Source organism: Centropristis striata, chromosome 17 (genome assembly GCF_030273125.1).
Source record: "Centropristis striata isolate RG_2023a ecotype Rhode Island chromosome 17, C.striata_1.0, whole genome shotgun sequence".
In the NCBI taxonomy this organism is placed as follows: domain Eukaryota; kingdom Metazoa; phylum Chordata; class Actinopteri; order Perciformes; family Serranidae; genus Centropristis; species Centropristis striata.
Genome location: NC_081533.1, coordinates 24,814,491 through 24,836,468, shown reverse-complemented (window position 1 = coordinate 24,836,468; position 21,978 = coordinate 24,814,491). Strand labels below are relative to the sequence as shown.

General features: G+C 40.5%; 1 protein-coding gene across 3 annotated transcripts in view; it reads left to right on the top strand.

Annotated features, from left to right (window-relative positions):
- Positions 1-21,978, top strand: part of nlgn2a (neuroligin 2a) — a 232,551-nt gene that overhangs the window by 16,039 nt on the left and 194,534 nt on the right. The window contains exon 2 of one of the 3 annotated variants that reach the window (XM_059355475.1): positions 13,673-13,746. The exons of the other annotated variants lie outside the window; for them this stretch is intronic. The gene's annotated coding sequence lies outside the window, so the exon portion shown is untranslated. The remainder of the gene's footprint in view (positions 1-13,672; positions 13,747-21,978) is intronic. 3 annotated transcript variants of the gene reach the window in all.

The following is a 21,978-nucleotide window of genomic DNA, read 5'->3' as shown; positions in this document are numbered from 1 at the left end:
TATTGCTCAGTCAGTGTGCATCACATTATATTTTCCGAAAAAATCAATGTGAACAGTACAGGCTATAGATCAATGGTGATGACACAGCAAAAAAGTCACACCCACAAAGCATGGTAAACGAGACATGATCTGTGTTTCGTGAGTCGGCTGGGTTGCCAACATTGCCCTAGAACCTTGACACACATGTGGACAATCTGCCCGTTTGACAGCTGCGCCCAGGATCAGGGCCCCGTCCTCGACTAGGTCCAGACAAGGGGTGCTATAAAGCTCACGGCCGGAACCTTTACATCTTCCCTTTTCTGCGGAACTGAATTCTAAGGGCAGACAGCATAGACACCACCAGTTGAGAAGTGTAAAAATATTTTCATTTCATTATGACACTGTGGTGGGATGCATTTGATAGCATCTGAAATGTGTTTGAAATCATCACTGAAACTAATGCTAATGGAATGCCAGTTCTCAGGTAGTATGAAAGAAAGGAAAACAGAACAAATTGTCAAATCAGATTATTCTAATTTGGGTACAGATCCACTACAACTAACATCCTATTTTCTTTCCATATATGTGGTTGGTTATTCATAAAAACATTAGTTTGCACAGTTTCATAAAGATCCTGGAAAGGACTGATGGAAAAACAGTAAATATTCAGTTAAAATTTTATTGAAAGAGCGTTGTTCGCATCCCCTTCGTCTATCAACAGTCGGCGTTGGTTTCTCTTAACCAGGACCAAAAAATGTAACTTATTTAACTTAACTCTAACCACATAGTTTAAATCAACTAAACTTAACCAAGCCTTAATTAGAGAGGAGGAAGTTAAAATTGAGATCAATTAATTAATTGTTTTTGTAATGTCTTTATCTATGTCTTTTTCTACTTCTGGTATTTACACTGGAAGGGATGTCACCATCTAACAACAGTTAAAGCTGGCTTTGACCATGATTACTAACTTTCCTTAACCTTAACAAAGTGCTGGTTCAGGGTATTTTACCTGAACCAGCTATAGCAGTTAATGGGTCAGAAAAAACATTGACACCAAACAAAAAATAGTTTTTTTTTTGCCATAAATGTTGAAAACTCAAATATCTTGAAACAAAAAGTACTTTCAATAGCATATATACACATATACAGTACACACATGCTCAGGTTTTTTCTAACTTTCCGATCCATTTCTCCACTTCTTCCTCCTGCTTGTTTCCGTGTGGTCTCCACTTCTACTTATGTAAGGCCCAAAGCAGGTGTCGCAGAGAGATTGTGTTTTTCTAGCTATTTCTGGGCACAGGTGGACACGGACAGTCAAAGCAACACATCAACGCTCCCCAGACGGTCCTGCCATTCGGGAGCCCAGATGTTTCAGCTCTGGCAGGAATAGACCCGTGTGTTTTGTGTGTGTGTGTGTGTGTGTGCAAACTAGCGTGTATAGGTGCATTAGTGTTCTAAGCGCTTCACATTGTCATTGCAGAAAAAAAACGCATGTGCAAGGCAGCAAAATAATGTGATTCTATCTGCACATGTCAGAAATACATTTCTTCACACTGCACTTAAAGCCTATTGTGACACCAGTTTAATAGCCTCAGGCTGGATATCTATGTTTTGCAGTGTATACATTTTGCTTCACATGCCACACAACATATATGCTTCTAAACTGTCATGTAGGGAAGATAAACATCCTATAGCCTACATGTTTATCTGCAGGTAAATGCAGCTCAGGAGCATTTTCTGTGATAGCACCACTCAGGCGATAAGAAACAAAATGGGATCTGCAGCACGGCTGGGCCTTGATGGTGAGGCATCCGGTCAGTATACGTATATGTGTGTACATTTGGTGAATAGCGTTTGATGCGGAGATTAGAGCCCTATTTAAATGATAAGGTTGGCTTTTAGAGAGTGACGTGTAGCCTGACTGATGCTGCTGCTCTGATGTAAAGGATTATGCCATTACTGAGACCTGGGCATTAGCACTCAGTCACTCACCTCAGGGAATGACAGGAAGGGAGAGGAGGGGAGAAAACGGAGGGGCATGCAAGGTATGCAGGGCTTTGCGGTTGGATGAAAAAGATGAGGAGGGGTGGCTGAATAAGGAAGAAATGGAAGAGAAAAGTGAAAGTGATGGAGAAGGGAATGAGAGGGATGAAGGAGGGAGGGGGCATAAAAGAAAGGCTTGAAAGAGCAGCAATGAAGAGACTGAGCTGTGCTGCATGGATAGAAATAGAATGGGGCAAGAAGCAGCAGCAGCAGCAGCAGCAAGAGAAACCAAGACAAGACAAGACATGGGGGGGGAGAGAAGGGGCAAACTGGAACACTAGATAAAAGCCGATGATGAAGATTTGATAGTGTGGCTGTGAAAGAGATAGAGAGTGCATTAGGGAACAAAACCATGAATGATGCATCAAAGAAAGGACTGTTTGAGTTATTGGGGCTGGGAGTGGGGTGGAGGGGGTCGCTTGAAAAGAGAATTTTATAAAAAGGGAAAAAAGAAAGGCGATCGGCAACAAAAGCGAAATGGAGGATTACTGCGGATGGCAGCAAGACGAAGAAAAGATGGAATGAAGGGGAAATATGTGAGATTAGAGGCAACAGAGAGGAGTTATTCCTGGACCAGTGCGACAGGAAGGGAAAAAAAGATGAATAAGAGAGGGATGAATGAAGAAGGTGATGTGTGTATGAGCAGAGAACGAGAGCTAGAGGGGGGAATGCAGGAAAGTAGAGAATATGGCTACAGAGAGAACGGCTGATGAAAAGAGAGGACAGGCCATTATTCTGTCAACCTCTTTCCCCTGTGGATTGATCCAGTGATCGGGCTCCCACACACACTCATGCACATACACACACGGGGGCAATAGACGTTGAACCCGCATTGATTTGATTGGGGTCCTGTCTGGTCCTGTGTTGGCTTGTAGTTTACGAGTTCTATGTACTGTACATCAGCACTTACACACACACACGCACACATACAGCACTGTGGTTTACAACCCGACTCCAGCGTTGCCCTTGACTGTCTCCATATTGCAAAAGCAACGTTCTATCAGCCGAACTGAAGCTATAGATTTAGGGCTTTTATTTTGTAAACCTCACAAATAGAAGACCTTAAGAGGACTGTAAACCAACGGTCAAACAAAACTAAGATTAGTGATAGGTTTTATGGGGGTCACTTTCATGCCATGGCCTGGCAGCCCTTATAAATGTCTGTAAGCTTTATAAAGATGCCGTTTCATTGATATGGGGAATAAAATACCATGGATATTAAGATATAGTTTTGGTAATGGTAGGAGTCTATGAGTATGTGCTGTTCGTACAATTATAATTCCTCAGAGCAACCATGAAAGGGCACATGCCATTCAGACCATCAATACAGCAGTAAATAACTACTTTCTATGTAAAGATATAGTGGAGTAATGAAGTCATGTTTCCTCGATGTGTGTTTTAATCTGAGCTTCTCTTTGCTTTGTTGACAACAAGCAACAACAAATTGTTGTTGTAGCCAGTCTGGCCAAGTGTTCACTGCCACCCATTGGTTCTCCATCAGGTTACACTGCTTTGTTCCCACTGTTACCATTTAAAAAACAACAACTTTCTGACATGTTGAGGGCCGTGTGCAGGATATGCTCTGAATTCAGCTTACAGCCTCTTAAAAGACAGACTCCACCTTTGTTCTTCTCCAGGTTCTTGAAATCTAAATGCCCACTCAGCCTTAGCAAGAAGCATTGACGTAGGTTACCACAGTAAGCTGTGAATGCTAGCACTAGCTGAGTCAACATTAACCTTGTTGGTTAATGTTTGGAAATCACGGAACAGAATATACTGTGGTGGATGACAAGTTACTATGGATCCCAAAGTCACACAACAACACAAACAAAGTAACCGAGCAAAGTGGCGGTAACAACAGATTAGCAACTGTTAAATTGCTGTTTTTTCAATGGAGTCTGGGGGCTTTGAAGAAAGCATGGATAACAGATTCAATTCCCCGTCATAAAGGGCAATCTGCTGGCAAGGTAAAGGGGTAAAAATATATATTCTTAATATAGCATATACTTAAACTGATATTCATTATGTTAGGTGGCTAAAATATGTTTTATTCATCAAGTCATGTGGGAAAGAAGTTTTCAGATGGGCTTTGCATATTGAAGCTACTTTGACCACAATGTGAATGTATTGATTTTGAATATAAAGAACACGACTGGAGCTAAAGAATGTAAAAACATCAAAGTAATTGTTTGTAAAGGGCTGCTTTGTTGCCTGAACCCTTTGGAAGATCATATCCATCTGTGGTAGAATACAAGAAGGCTTTATAGGTTGAAAATTTGCAATGAAGCTAAGTTTGTTGTTTGGACTTATATTTGTGCGGGTTATGCCACCGTCAGATACAGCCAGAAGGTGAACCGCATAGCTTGCTGTTGCTCTTTAGAACCCGTTAGTGAATGCACTGGAGAAGGAATGAAATAAATCAATTTCTCTGATGATATCTTTAGAAAGTTGAGTAGTAAAAGCTGCAACCCAAACATGAGTGGGAGGTGGTTGAGTTGAGCAGTCGGAGAGCAGAAAGACAATTCAAGTCAAATTCTAAGTGGTAGTGAGTCATTACATTGAATTCCAAGAAGAAGCAATCAACACCAAAGAAGCTGTGATTATATATTTGCAGTCCAATAGATTTTATTACCTCAGTGTGACTTTGATCATTTTGCTTTTTCTTACATTTTTGGAGCTGAACTAAACTAACATGTTCCTTTGCAACTCCTCATTGAGGTATCCCTGCAATAAAGGTTTATGTATTATACATATTTTTCTCTGAGCTATTGATATAGACTTTGCTCTCCCGAGAAAAGAGCTGGTCTGGAGAGTTATTGGAGCAGTAGATTTATGCCACATAACACCTCACCTCTGTCTTTGGTGGATAATAGTTAAAGTTAATATATGGCAAGTCTGAACTTTTCCTTCTGGCCACTGTGTTTTGAATAGGGAGCCCCCCTTGTACAATTTATTTAATCTCTTCATTAGGAACGTAACGACACTTTGCAAGACGGTAAATCCATGATACAAATGTGTGACAATTCAAATTGGTGAGATGAAAAATGAATAGAGATGCTCTTTTAAACAGCAGATGATCTACTTTTGACTTTTTCTTGTTCAATGACCTACATCACTCGCATACAAGGCGCAGAGATATGGTGGCTGCCGTGTCCAAAGATCTCAACTTTTGTCTTAAAATGTGCATATACTGATATTTCTTCAAAAAACAACATGTATATATTCCAAATTAGGTTAATTTGAAGATATTTTATAAATTGGTATTATTCATTTATTTGTTTGATTTGGGATTCGTTTTAAAATTAAATTTTTTTTTAAGACGAAGGATATTTTCAGTTCCACTTTTACTATCTTTTACTAGAAATGCCTCGTTGTGCATAATGCATACCCTAATTCAGAAATAAATAAAAAAGATTCTTGTTAAAGAAATATAAGATAAAATATGTTTTATAGATTTTAATCTGACAAATCAGGGAATCTTTTCAGCTAAAATCTGTTTTCAGTCTCATTTTGTTAAAAAAAAAAATCCTGAAAAAATCTTGAAACCAGTATAGTCAATTGTATTGTGAATCATAAGTTGAGTGTATCACTGCATCACCACCCTTCATATAAACTAGAATCAGAAAACAATGCACATTGATTGACAAAACATATTTTATACACTAACAGAGCAAGAAGGGAACACAACTAGACATAAAAAAACAAAAAACATACACACAAAATTGGACAATACTTAATATTTCTTTAGTTACATGAAGGTATATGTTATTTAATCACTTAATGTCTAAATGTAGAGTGAATTAGGATGTAGGTCTGCAGTGTCAGAACATGATGTATGCTGTCAGGTCAAAGGTGATGGATGACAGAGAGACAGAGAGAACATGTGGCAGATGTCAGCCAATAATAATACTCCATGTTAAACTCTGCTGCACATTCATGTATATAGTACAGCTCCAACATGAAAACACGTGTCACCAACGACTGCCAAGAAGGATGCTGTTATCTGCCCCCTATCCGCCTCTCCTGACTTTTTTGGAAACATGACAGAGCTTAATTTGTCTCCAAATGATCCCTCCCAGCCTGAGCATGTCAGCCATGTTGAGAATTTAAAATTTGTTGCCCACAAAGGCAGCGAGAGGAAACCAATGATGTTGGGAAGCCACTGGCCAATGGAGTTCACGCAATTAGACTCACTGCTTGTGCCAATCAGTGGATCAATTAGGCCATCTAAGGGACCACATAGTGGGCCATCTCTAGTGGGCTGCTGGGTACAAAACAGATTGTGCCAGGTTGAGATTGACTGGAGAGTGAAAAAGAGAGATGAGTGTCACAGTGTGAACACAAAGCATTATGCTTACCAGCAACAACTGTTTATGAAATATTATTAGGCACATGGCCATTTCAACACCCTGTACTTAACACAGTTCTGTCCAATTTTGTAACTGGAGCGATGTTGTGATCTCATTTGTTGAGAAAAATATTGGGTGTTTTATTCAACCTACTAATTTTCCAGAAGACCATTTACCTTCCAAACATTCCAAGAGAGGAGAAGATAATGGGGACAAATGTGATATAGGGGGGAGTGAAATTGCTTCTGCAACAGCTTCTTATTTTTATCTATTTATTCATTTTTACATAGCGTGCATCAGCACATTTGTTGGAGAGACACAGTGACATTGCAGTGCAGCTGCAAATGTGTAGTAGGCATTGTAAATGTTATCAAAAGATAAATAAAGACATCAAGTGGAGTGCATTTACAGAATGTGAAAAGCCACATTGAATGAATTAAACGAGTGCTCTCCCTTAAAGTGGAACATATTGAACACATTTGCAGAAAGACAGAGCTGCTGTTTTATTTCAGTTAGAACTGCAGGGAAGAGAATTTTGAAGGTTTTACATACAGCACTTTAGTACAATGAAGCTGCCATTTGAACAGTCTGATACAGCTTAGCATTAAAGGTTGATTGCCATGTGCCGTAAGCTTAGAAATTAAACGCTGCAGTAAGCGAGGGAATAAGCAACCATGACTTGTGTGATTTCTCTCATCCCTCACCTTTAAAAATAGCTTTAACTGTCTCGTGAATTGGCGCGCACAAAAAAAGAAATGGGTACATTATGGTCCATCTCATCAGGTGGGCCTGCTTCTTCATTACACTTTTATACCTCTGATATTAATTGTCCCGTCTCTTTAAGGGTTGCAAGGCTCTTTGTGGCTCCGCTCTATTAAAGTAATTGGGCAGCATGCTTTGTTTATGAGTTCTGGATGAGCTGACTCCGACGGGTCATCGCCAATGCGGCGCCTGGGAGACCAAATGCTGGTTGCTCCAACAATCACCTCACAATCGATCAGCGAGCTTGGGGGATAGAGAGGAGTCTGGAGGAGGCAGTTATATAAGGACGAAACACACACAAATTTGTACCGAGGACAGAGAAAGCAAGTGTGTGTTATGGCTTCTTCTTGGCAGTGTCCGTGTGCATGGGTATGGGTATGACTTTGAACCATTTTTGGTGTCTTATTAAAAATGGGCCACATAAAACAGATGTCTCCAAATTGCGTAGTGGTGACTAGAGTCCTCTGGTGGGCCAAGTGGATCTAGCTCTGCCAGTCTTCATTAACTGAAGCAGAGCCCTTTGGTACTAGGCTCTGGCACACACTTGAGATGCTGGGCAACCCTGTTGGGTTAACACATACACGAGAGACAAATCTAGGCACATGTACAAACAGACACAGAAAAAACCTATGTGCATGGTGTAAGAGATGCATACACGCCAGCATAGACACATTTATGGTGAGATATACCTTCTCAAAGACCAGCACAATACTACACCTCCCAAAACACACATACACACTCTTACCTCTTACCCTGCTCTCGACGCCAAACCTGTCAGCCCACAAGTGGTTGAGAAAAGAATTAGAGAGGCTTGGAGTCAAGATGGCCCCGGTTGATTAGGAAGTAGCAGGCGTTTACCTCCTTGTGTAAAGATGATAATGACAACTCTAGCAGCCCCTTGGCCTCAGCGGACTGCTGTTGAGGACCTGTGAAGAGGAGCCCGAGTGGCTGGTGGGCAGAGGTTTGGCTCTTCAGGTTGAAGGACGCTCAGTGATACCAGTGGTGAACTTATTGTTAAACAAGCTCTGGGTTGTCCAGGGCTGTCCTGGGAATAGTGAAGGATGGAGAGGGAGAGGAGTCTGATGATAATCTAAAGAGGAAAGTGAGTGGATGCACTCGGATACTCCTCACCTTGTGCGTTGTGGCCAACTGCACTTCAGCTTGCAAGCATCATTACAAACACATTAATCCACGAGTCCTCCAAACCTTATGAGTGCATTTTTTGTTCCTTCCCTCAGATAAGATAAGATTTTTTAAATTAGTGAGAGATCAACATCTCCTCATACATGTAATGGTTGCCATTTAAACAGGCCATTAGTTGTGAGATAGGGTTTAGGCATCAAAATCTACTTGCTCAAAGTTAGAAAAAAATCATGGATAGATATAGCTAGATATATAGTTAGATATATATAAAAAAAGGAAAATAAATGGACGTAGCTACCGGAGGTGAGATAGTATCCTAGCTGATGTAAAGCGCAATGTAAGAATGTGATGTAAAGTGCAACATGAATCGCAACTTAAAGCACAACGTAAATCTTAAAGCGCAACTTACGTAAAGCACAACCTACGTAAATCGTTACTTACATAAAGCGCAATGTAAAGGGTGCCGTAAAGCGTCTCTTTAAGTGTCACATAGATGACACATAGATGTCACATAGATGACATATAGATGTCACGTAGATATGTAGGGCTCTGCATGGACATTAAGTTCAACTTCAAATAACAATGTTTAGTTTTGGGTTCACTGGGAAAATGATCACCGGTGTCATTTGGGGCCATAGTGTTTTTTTCTAGATCTTGATACAAAATAATCAAATGCAGATGCTACTTGGTAGGATACCTAACCAATAACCAATGCTGCTGGTTACAAAACTTTTCCTATAGTTTAATACATCCAAGTAAAGGCTATAGATAGTTTATTTCTTTCAGACGGATACATTTCTATCTATATGATTCAATATTATTTGATTCAACAGTTTTCTGATATGTATCAATTATCTTTAAAGCCCTAGAGAATAGAGAATACTGTCGGTGGTTTTAGACTTGAGTCACCCTTAACCCTCAGAAATTCTATGGTATGTATCTTCGTAGAGGAGTAGGTGCCACTTTTTTTTCTAAAAGATAGACATGTCATGAATGGATCCAACACTTAATGTTGGCTAAGAGCTCAGGAGAGAATGCCACACCACTCCTTCACGTCTCTCCTCTCTTGTGGCAGGCAGCATTTTCTACCTCCTCTCTGGATGACTCTTTTATATTGCCAGCCCTCTTTTTCCCTCCATGGCTTCCGTTTCTCATGACTCGGCACCTCCTGGCCAGATATTACCAATAGTCCCTGTGTCAGAACGCAGTGTGGGAGCGAGATAAGCAGATATTAGCCAGCATTGCCATCAGCAGAACGGACCTGGGGGTGGGGGGTTGGGGGTCTGGCTGGTGCGAGGCTTGGCTGGGCATCAGTAGGCACTGAAGGGCAGACGCTGGCGAGGACAGTGGAGACCTGCTTCTGCCAACAAAGGTTTAAGAGGAAATTGATTACATGTCATACTGGGGCTGCAGTAATCTCATTCTAGAAAACCAATATCAGTAATCACACATATGCACAAGTAATCAAGCAAGAAAGAAGAATATCAACTAAAAACAAGTGCAAGTTTCTCACGTTTATTCTAAATAATTTCCTAATTTCAAACTGATTCTCAAAAACAGTTGACAAGTGACAAAATCTAATAAGGGAGTCCAGTTATGAATAAAGGTAATTTCCCGTCACATACAGGTGTTGTCAGTCAGGATATTAAGCGTTTGTGGATCTTAAATTGCCTATTTTTAAATCCAGTTAAAATTTTATGCCATTATCTTGAGATCCAAAGCATTTAACTCATGGTCTGACTCTTCGGATGGGTATCAAGTAGGGGTGGGCGATATATCGATATAAAAATATATCGATATATTTTTAAATGTGATATGGAATTAGACCATATCGCATACATCGATATAGTTAAAAAAAATTTCTTTCTTTATATTTTAATGCTGCACTTACTAGGGTTTGTCATATTTAGTTCTTTTGTAATGTTCGTTATTCTTAAAAATATTTATTTCAGAAAAAGATTTGCCTATTTTATTTAGTAGGCTATTTTTTATTTAAGTAGTCCTGTTATACTGTATTTATGTTAACTTAAATAAAAGGTTTCAATAAAACTACTTGTGACATATATCGATATTCAGCCTAAATATATCAGCATATGACTTTTGGTCCATATTGCCCAGCCCTGGAATCAGCCATCATTGCTTATGTCTCTGCATAGGCTTCCATTGGGCTAGGTAATGTACTGTGTATTTTTTGTTTTTCATGGAAAACAACTGCCTGCTCTGAACCAAAACAGTAGAGTTACTCTCAGTCTCGAATCCGGAAAGCATACATTTTTCATGTGCATGGACTATTGATTGACAGGATGTTTTATACTGAAATCTGCCGTTCCATACAAACAGTTAAAGAACAACAGTACAAAGAACAAGGCTGCATGATTCAACGAAATAAGAACTTACTCAGAAGTACTTGTCGCATACGGTATGCATGTAAACACGCTCATTACTCTTCCTAAAGTCGGCACTGGTGGATGAAATAGACCCAGAGCTGTTGGTTGGCTGGCAGGGAGCCACTGTGAGTGGCACCGTGTTGCTCTGCAGCTCCCTCCATCTCTGCCTGTCCTCAATCACCTCTCATCCCCACCCTCTGCTGCATGTCTCCCCCCTCTGTGCTTGGAGAGTTGTATGTTCAAACCCCAAAATTCTCAAATGGAGGGGCTGATTATTCCAATAAGACTATTGACTCTTCAACTCTCTCTCTCTCTCTCTCTATCTCTCTCTCTCTCTCTCTCTCTCTAACACACACATAGCACAAAGATAAATAGGCAGACTGACTCACAGATATGCATACATCAAATATACACGCACACAAAGAAGTACAAACAGACAGAAGCACACACACCACGGTGACACAAACACATAGAGAAAGATGCACAAGGCCGAGTGTCACACACAGAGCCAGACACACACACACACACATACACACACACGCGTTTAATTTAAATCACCACTGCACCCGCGTACGTCCCAACACTCCACTTTTAATAGACCTCTGCCTCTTTATGGCTTTCCGCCCCCTAAACCCATCAATCCTCTCCTCCCTCTCTCCTTCTCTCTCTTTCTCTTTCTGTGTCTCTCTGTCATATCTGATTGAACCTGTGACGCAACCTCGCTCTCCCAACCAGCCTCTTTCTTACCCATCTTTACCTCCCTCCCTTTTCTGACCGGCTGCAATCATTTTGTCTTTTTGCTTCACCCCCGGTTCAGTTTTTCCCCCCTGTGCTCTCTGCGCTGTCTTTCCCCTCTCCCCACCACTTGCTATCCACTTGCTCTCCCTCTTTTTTCTTTTCCTTTTTTTTTTTTTTAAAACTCTGCTGCTAAGAAGGCTGGAGCCAATGCAGCAGTGCATGTGGAGAGGGATTAGATAAAAAGAGAGAGAGATGAGTAGAAAGTGAGTCAGAGAAAGAGACCAAGGACAGCAAACAGAAGGAGACGGATCGACTCAGAGGCTGCAAATGAGTGTTGGGGAGGGGAGGGATAGATTGATTGAACAAGGACAGATGCTGCACGACTCATGCAGCAATAAAGACATTGACTTGTATCACATCTCAGCTGGTCAAATATCTATACCTCATGTTTTGGGTTTTTTCCACGAAATTCACCTTTAGTACGCCATGTAGATACAGGTCAAACAGGTATATGTACTGCAGCAATCCCTATGTATTGGTGAGCAATGCAGAAAAATGTTCCCCTGATGTGTGATGTCATCAGAAATCATTTGCATTATTTATGTATCAATATTTTCTTTTAGTTTAGCTGCTGTAGCCTTATTTGATCTGGTATAAATAGGAACTAATGGTGGCTGATGTATTGTGGCTCAATAAGGTGCTGTGTTACCAAGATTACTGAGCTCTGAATTTGCCTTTGAGTCTTTTCTCATTATATTCCATAAATATTCCCGCCAAGGAGGTTATGTTTTTGGTTCAGTTCATCAGCAGCACAGTGGAAAAACTATTGGCACGATTTTCATGAAACTTGATGGAAAGGTGAGGCATGAACCAAGGAAGAGCCCATTTAATTGGATCGGAATCACAGTGTGGGTCTGAGCGATGGGGATTTTTTTTTTTGTGGCATTTTTCAGCTTAATTAGACTGAGAGAATGGAAAACCTAAACGACAGAATAGGTCAAAACGACCCATATGAACGTTTTACTGGTATATATATATATATACGTATATATGTATGTATGTGTGTGTGTATGTGTATGTATATATATATATATATATATATATATACACATATATATATATGTATATGTATGTATATATATATATATTTACTTAAGGTTTTGCTGTTGTGAAAAAAGGCTTTAGTTTTGTTGAATCCAGGCAACAAAATCGCTTCTCTAAATTTAGGACAAGAAAGTTCCTGGTAAGGCGCTATAAAAGACAGTCCTCCCCCACCCTCAGTCTAAAACATAAATATGGGTTGTATTGAAATGCTTGTAGAAACATCCTATGGGGTTATTCAAGGGAAAAACCAACAAGATCTCCGACCTAAACGACACAACGGCTCACGGTACCGAGGCATGTTCTAAGAACAAAAAAGGAGCACACATATTATACACAAATTATACATACAGGTACGGTTCGGGGTTCTAAAAGCCTGCAGTTTCGGTAAATTCTAACACAGATCTAGGTTTAGGGAAAAAAACTTCCTGGGGAAGACATGCGGCAAGGACCAAGCCTTAGTCGTACGCACTCTACCAATGATCCACCAGGACTCCCCAGGGATGGACATTTTAAGTAATGGCACAAAAAAACAAACAAATAGTGTTCAGAAAACGGTCTAAAATGAACACCCAAGTGAAAATGAGGGTTAGAGTTTTGTGATGGACTCGTAGTTGTTATTCACCTTTATGGATGCTTTTCCTCTAGCTCAATAAAGGACTTGTCAGAGGTCTGCGCTATACAAGTGTCACTCTAATTGTTACTTGAGACCAAGTTATTTAAAGTTACCATTAGATTTGCACAAAAATCAAACTGTCCGTACTAATTAATTACAAATTCAGGAAATAACAAGCACATTTGCATTTATTCAAATGAGCTGTTTAAACAGGAACCTTTCCGGTACAGAGGAGCGCAGTGTCTCACCCAACTGGACAGAGCTGAAATTAGCTGTGGGCAAATAAACAGGGTAAATGAGAGGGAAGGGGATGGTGCGGTGGAGCTGCAGAGAGGCAGTGCCGGCTGGCTCAGGTGTCGCTGGTGGCAGGGGTCCGGGGTTAGGAAGCAGCAGGGCCTGACCAATACATCAGCACACCTGCACCCTGCCTCCCACCTCCTCGCTCCTCTGAACAACTCCCAAAGCAGTAATCACACTCCCTCACACAGCTCCTCAATAATAATTACTCTGTGCCTAAGCCTTACCTCCCCTTGTTTTGTCTTCCATACCATCAGGCACCTCTTAACCCCCTCACCTCTCCATCTCCAACCTTCTGTCTCAACCTGTTCTCAACTCCAACAATCTTAAGGTGAGAATAAAGACTTTTTTTGACTTTGCATTAAAAGAACCCATACAAGAATGTGCTTGCTGACTTCGTAGCTTCTATTTTAGATACTTCTATGTTTGCAAACAAATAAGATTCATGAATATTTAACATGAATTAATCCAACACCCCCACCAGTGATGTCATATACTTGCGTCCCCAGTAGGGCTGATTGAAGTTTAATTTGTTGGGAGATTAAATCATTAATCGACAATGTGTGACAGACAGTTTTGATATATGAGGCAAGGTTGAATAAGAGAGGGGGATTTTTCATAATTTTTTTTTTTTACTGAATTAATCACGACTGCTGTCCTGCACTGACCCCAGCACCAGGCTACTGGCGCTCAACACTGTCCCGTTTATAGGGCAGTATATTGAGCTGGGAAAGAAAATGAGTCTCACAGGATTCCTGTTGGACTGTACACATATTACAATGTGTCAGGGTGCTCAGTACCAGACATTAGGCTCACTTCCAGAAAACTAAGCTTTGGAAGTGGACAGCGGTCGGGCATTTCCTATGCTGCTCACTTTAACATGTTTTTCAAAAATAGAGCCAAGTCAGTTGATTAAGAATCACTATCTGATCTCCCCAGGTCCTTTCCATGAAAAATGCTTCCACCAAAAGTCACAAGACATGTGGAATGTTGTGAAGTTGTTTTTGTAGCCACTAACAGCATGGCTCTATGGATGGAAATGTTGATCTGAAATATTCCAAAAATTATTGGATAGACTTTCTGTACATCCACTTATGGTCCCCAGAGGCTGAACTTTACTGACTTTGGTGGTCCTTTGACCTTTCATCTAGCATCACTACGAGTTAACAGTTTTGTTTTTTAGTGAAATGTCTTGACAAAAAACTGGATGGATTGCTATGAGCTTATATATAAATCCATATATATATATATATATATATATATATATATATATAAATATATAAATATATATATAAATCCCTTTCCTTTACAGTGGTGCGCTTTTGTCCTTTTAAAAAAATATACACAGTTTCCCATAAAGTTGGAATAATATTGTTTTCAGACACACTTAACACATCCTCTGTTAATTGTGGTTTCATTTTCATTGTGATATGTTTGGAAGAGATTGATTCATAAAGTTTTGAGAAGAATAAATCACATTCTTACAATCATTTCATGGAAAGGAGTAAAAATATATTGTTCCAACTTTATGGCCGACTTTGTATATTTTTATAAAAGGGCAAAAGTGCACCACTGTAAAGGAAAGGGCTGCGCTGGATTTATAGGACAAGACAAGACGAGAGCTTCATTGTGAAATGATGCCCAAAATCATAATTGAAAATAAATGTTGATTATTAAAATTGAACAGCCCTAGTACAGCACAGAGAACCACAGTGGATATAAAGCAAAATGTTGGTCAAAGTGTGGTCAAAGTACAGTCCGCAGGCTAATGGCAGCCCTCAGAAACAATTTGACATGACATGACATGGCATTATATTTTAATCTTCCACTGTGCATTTCACTACTTTCACTTCCTATAGTGTACTGCATTTATTCTGTTCTGTCATATGCTGGCTCCCTACACTGCCACTCTTTTACCAAAACTTGATCCAACCACCTCTGCAATATTGCCTTCCTTGCAATCATTTTTCAAGGATGTGTTTCTGGTGGTGGACACTACTTGACCATTTTATTGAATGAACTCATGAACCCATGCTCCCATGTCCTCCATTAGACCAAGAGCAGCTGTGAATAAGTGACTTGGGCAGGCTGGTGGAGAGGGAATATAATTTGAAGTACTGTATTACAAAACCTGTCCGTCAAGCTAAATCACTTCATCTCTCTCACTCTCTTTCTGAAAGACTCTGACACACACACACACACACACACACACACACACATATATAGACACACATCCCCACACAGGTTTGTTGAGGTGAACTGTGAGGCCTCAGTAATACCTGTGTGCACAGGGGTGTTTCAACGGTGAGAGGAGCCCTCCTCAGAATAATAAAGGGATGGACAGAGGTGAAGAGGAGAGGAAGAGTAGGGCAGGAGAGGAGGAGGGAAGGAGGAGGAGGTAGAAACTAAAAATAGCACAGAATCGCCAGCTTTTTCAAAACAGGCTTTTGCGAAGTCACATTTGCCGCAAGCAAAAGATTTGAAGTCTCCTGGAATAATAGATTCACCATGCACTCTTTTCTTTCTCTCTCACTACAAAGAGCTGCAGAAAAAGGAGGGTAAGAAACCGAATACTTTGTCCATTTAGACACAAATGTTTCTCCTCTAAGTTTAATTGAAACCCCAAGATCTGAGAATACTTTTTGTCATGTTGACAGCATAATTTTGACAGTAATGAATATAAACGCTCTGTGAGCATTTGAGAAAGAATTTGCAGTAGCTGCTTCCCAGTAAATGTCAGTATCATCCAAAAACCTTCAGCTATACAGCCACAGACTATTTTTAGGTGACTGTTATCCTGCTCGCTACACTTCCAAATTGGATTTAAACAGACTAGCACAGTGCAGCTCCGGCTAGCTAGGAACAGTTTGTAACACTTATTCAGAGATAATGCATGACCTGCAAAACACACCTTATGTTGTTTTTCATAATGACAAACTGCATTGCACAATAACATTTGAGTATTTGGTATAATTTTTCATGGAAGAGGAGTTGGGGAAGCAAATTTAGGTGCCAATGGGCACTGTGGATGGCAATAGTAAAAGGTAAAGTGACATCCCGTGTTCTGATATAGCCTCAGTCATACCAAAAGTGTTTTGGAAATTTGAATAAGTAACAAAATCCAGGGAAAAACCCCACTCATTCTGAATGGATCCATGAAGGGACATAGACTCGCTGTCCCACTCCGTCCACAATGAGGACAGAGGTCAGAACGCTGCAGAAGAAGCCCCCTGGAGCTAGAAGGGATACAGTGTATTGCTCAAGGACAATCCAGCAGATGCTTGCTGATATGGTCTTGAAAGGTTAAGGAACATCCTGCTGGCTAAATAATTGATAGCAGAAATTTGAAATGAGGATTTAAAAGCAGAGGAGGTTCCTTAAGTTCGTCGTCTGCAACAGTCACATGCTTACTGTGTGGATCATCTGTGTTTCACCACAACTGAGGAAGAAAATGTCTGGAAAACTCTGGGATGGCTTAATTAGTATGGCATTGGTTTATAACAAGATTGTATCTCTGAATACTACAGAGAAATAAGCAAATGTCAGTATAAAGTAGCATTTGCCTAAAATGAGACTAGATGCATGTATCTAACTGGTTAGCCTTGCTAGCCACTCTGTCTGCTTTCCAGTCTCATAATAACTGTCAACGTGGTACAATTAAGGTTAATCTCATTAACTTGTCAGTTGATCTTGACATTGGGTTTTAATCATCAAGTTTAAACATTTGTCCAATACCTTTATTCATGACCAAATAAGGCGCCACAGGAATGAGTTCTGAAGCCTGGTGGTAAATTAGCATTTTAGCATCCCAGTATCCCAGTGTCCTTTTGAATAGGCTGGTTAGATGCCTGAAATAAGGTTTGTGGTGTTGTTAGAGTTTTTACTTGTCCTTTGAAAGTCGGTTGCTAATAAGTAGTTAAATGAGACTACAGTGGGTGTTGGGGACATTAAACGTCATCACGCCGGACACAGACGGGAACTCTCTCACTAGTCCACCTCACAGCCTCTAGTCGTGTTTTTCAGTGCTCTTACAAACTTACAAACTCTTAGATTCTAAATTATGCTATGAACAATTCATTAGGCTACATATTTGTTTGTCAAAACCGTTAGCTAGTCAGATCGTCTGAAGAAAAACGGTAGTGACATAGAAGTCGTGTGACTATGGAGTAGTTCACTATAGCATAACGTTAGCTTTTTACTTCTGTAAGCTGCATTAATGCTTCAAACATACTAAAAGTGGTGTTCATTTGTGAAGATTATCCTGCTTAACAAACGCATAATCATCAGAAACGTGTGTTTGCCACAGAGCTTATTTTCTGCCATGAACCAAATCAAATCCCATAGGAGAATTCTCAATAGACCCCATGGAGATGCTACTTCCAGTTTGGTTTGCAAAAATACATCATTTAGTTTGGTCTCTGTAGTGACCAAGCTAAACATGCTGACATGCTATTAAGCTGTGTTCACACCAAATGTGAAGCCAGTTTATACCGTGTGTGAACTCACACAAGATATGCTAATGTAGATACTAATAACACTTCTTTGCGCCATTTTTTTGAGTCATCAACCGTGGCCGAAATGACCACTACTGCTGCTTTGTACCTGTTGTGGAAGTCCCTGATTTGTTAGAAAACCATTGACTTTGTATGTAAATGTACCGCATGAAAAATCTGTCCACATTAGAGTCAGTGTATTAGAGTCAGCTTTGCTACTAATATGACATGCCAACAAAAATGCTCTTTAAATGGTAATCAAAAGTAACACATTGAATATTACACAAGTGTGTAAGTATCCATCAATCCATTTAGGAGATGGATAGATATCTGAGTACATGAGCATTTTTATAGCTAAGCCACATAGTATCTATAACTCTCATCTCTGGCTGGAAGAGCATGTGTCGCCCTGCCTGGCAAAAATAATCTGATTGGGCATTCTGTCAGTAGGCAGGGAAACCTTTTGGGACCACAGAGGCACACAGCCATGGCACGAGGAGATAGATGCCTGGGCCAGAGGTCACCACTGCTGACACTGGACCGTACAGATGAAACCATGCTGGCAGATGTGGGCGAGTGTGTAGCTTGGACACACACAGTCAAGGTGGTTTAAAAAAAGCTTGCGGTCATTGTATTAATAATAATAAACCATTGCTGTAACCTTAACTTAACCCTAATTAAGAAACATTTAAACTATTTATTACTCAATGCAAATTAAGTCAACTTGAGGTCGCCAAGTCTAAAATGAAGCACAAAGTTTCTCGCAAAATCAATGCAAAAAAACTCTAAAACATACACAAACTACAGCGTACAAACATCTGCATAATTACCTGCTTAACTCGTGCCCGATAAACAAACATACACACTCTTTTCCTGTCCCTCGACTCCAATCCCCCTCAATCCCCAATGCAGCCAGCGAGATCGTGCCTGGTTAACAAAAGCAAAATCAAAGTGTTGTGTGAAATATGGCTGGGATTCGTTATTAGGTAAAGGCTTTGTTTTCCCTGGCACGCAAGCAGACTGGGGGATTTAAGCCTCCCTATTGGAAAGCATACAGATTAGCCAGGAGGGTTATGGTGCTTTTCAAGTCTGTAGTATGGTCGACTCTGAGCTGGCCATGTGTGGAGAGGAATGGATAAACAGAGTTCTCCATGGAGAGGAGAAAAAAATATGGAAAAGTATAAGGTAGCATCCACCACCGCCCCAAGCTGTAGTCAAGACCAACTGTTCAGACAAGCATATGCCACCTAGTCACTCACTCACCATGTCAATACTGTTCGATGTTTTATTTTGTTGCCATTATTTTTAAATTATTTTATGTTTGTTGTACAGTGACCTTGGGTGTTCTGAAAGGCGCTTATAAATAAAAATTGATTATTATTATTATGGGAATCCAAATCAAGTCTAAGACCAAGTCAAGTTGAGTCAGAGTCAAGACAAGTCCAAAGGCAATCAAGACCTAGTCTAGAGCAAATGGAGTCTTGTTCAAGACCATAAGTCTCTTTCCAATGCTATTATAGTGATTAGGGAGTTAAAATGGGCAAAAATAATCTACCTATATAAACGTGGTTCATCTATCTTCTAATCTAATCTATTTGACGAATCAAACAATATAACCAATCAGGCACCATTTTGTACAACTCATTCAGAAACAACAGCCAGGAAAAACTTGACCAATAGCAGAGCCTGAGACCAACCCAATTCCAAGTTCAGAAAGTCCAAAGATCACAACAAACTCAAGACTTGTGGTCTCGAGACTGGACTCTAGATCGAGACTGAACTCAAGTACGCCAGCCCTAACACCGCCATCCTATGAAATAATTTTCAGCCATTTCTTTGATGGAAGATAGTTAAGAAAAAGAGACTGTAGGTAAATTAGAATCGTCATTCTGTTTAAGTCGCTGTTGTGTCTGTTGCTTTTCCTTCAAACAAGCATTAAGGGAAAAAAACAAAAAAACATCCCCCATTATTGTCATTATCCTCTCCCAGTTCACTGCACTCGATTGGTCAGGCAGAGATGAAAGGGAATTACTCATGCGTGCTAATGTGGATGGATGCTATTTTTACACACTATTTATCTTTGGATATATACGAGAGAGTAAAAAGGAACCCCTAGCTCAAGGGCATACGGTTAGGGACATGTTGAACATGCACTTAGAAATGCTAAGTGCTAGCATGCTAGCAATATGCATGAACACATGTGTACACACTATACACGCATGCACTCAGGATGGCTTTTGTGGGGGGCAGAGCTTTGCTGTCCTGTCATCTTTTATTCAGGGCAGCCATATGTGTGTATTTTCAGCTCGGCATCACTCTGTATAGATGAGCTGCACTCTCGAGCAACGGGATTTAGGAGAATGGGATTCCAGCAAAATGTTCTCCTTCACTGCCCCTTTCACTCTCATAAACACACACATACTGTAAACACACGTACACACATTCTGTGTAAATTACACATCATTGTAGCTCAATGCATATTCATCGAGGTGCTTTGTGCCAAAGCCGTGGCAGCATTCCACATCTAACAGCAGGGTGACACAGTCATTTAAATACTGCTCTCCCATACTCTGCTTTCTGCCTACATCAATTTACTATATATAGACATGCAATGAACATTTAATGTCATTGGGAGGCTGACAGACTTAAAGGGACAGAGAAGGAAGTGTTAAAGGAGAGTGGAGGAGGTCTCCTGCCAAGACGAGAGAGCACAAGGTCACAAGTGGCGACTACCGAGGGGAGCAGAGATGGAGGGATGAGGATGGAGGGGAACGGGAGGGAAATAGAGGTGAGGAGGTTTTGTGGAAGGAGCCACAGCCCCTGTGGTGGCCTCGATGACTCAGCGGTGGAAGCCTGAATAATTAGAGCCATGCTCTGGGTCTCTGCCATCATTAGATTGGTGCACATATTAAATATTCAATGAGACATTTTGGGCAGACGTGTTCGGGAGCAGGCAAAAGGGCAACTTCGCTGGAATACGTGCCATGTGCCGACAAAGATATGTAAACGTGTGTACGTGCGTGCTCTCACAGGGCTTCTTTTCCCTAGTGTGTGTATTTGCCTGTGTATTTGCGTGCACATACATGCAAGGCTGGCTTTTGAGTGGCTTATGCTAACATAGCCACTGGGGTGAGTTTGACCCTGATAGTCAAGGACATGAGTATGCTGACAGAGATTTTGAAGTCCGGGTATCATGATGACAGTCGCCACCAAAATGTTTAATTGCAAGAATAGGGAGTACATTTGCTCTTCTGCTGCTTTTTGGCAAATGTCAGGAAGAGGAATCTTCAGTTGTCTAAAATAATCAAAATGAGGGTCTCTTGGATAGAAATAATGTAGAAATAAATGCAAACAAATGTGTGGCTTCAATAGTCTTGTGTTCTGGGTGGTCCAGGGTTCTAGAAATCATAGGTGATGGAAAAATGCACAGTGCATGTAGGGGGCGTGGCCTCAGTAGGGGGCGTGGCCTTAACAGCCCTGCAGTAAGCAGTGTGCTATGTGCATGTGATTGAGGAGCAGAGATATTCAAGTGTACTTGCATGAAATCTTTTTTTTTTTTTAGTCAAGAGTATGCTGAAATATATTTTCCCCAACTATATGTAAGTTCCCTGTTAAGGGCCACTCCTATCTTTTTGTAAATTCATGGTTTATTCCCATTAATTTCCTATAAATTACCAAAAAATACAGTTAATTCCCATTTTGCAACCCTACCGTTGGTCATCTACACAATTGGCGAAAAAGCGATCATGGCTGCTGTGATGCAAACAGAAAACAAATGTGCGCGGCAATAGCAACTGCAGTTTATGCTGCCCTCTTCAAGTGGAATAATAACACCCGGTCACAATGCCACCATAAGCAGATATGAGAGCAGAAAAGGCAGCAAGCCAGTAAATAGCAAAGCTGTCAGTTTCATTACTTTAAATTCATGTTAGAACTATAAAAAGTCCAATTAGATGGTAATCTGCATGAGAAATAAATAAAGCAAATTTGGTAACAATTATCACCCACCTGTTGTGAACCAGGCAGATGTGATCACTATAAGTAGTTATCAGAATACTGTTTTTTCTAAG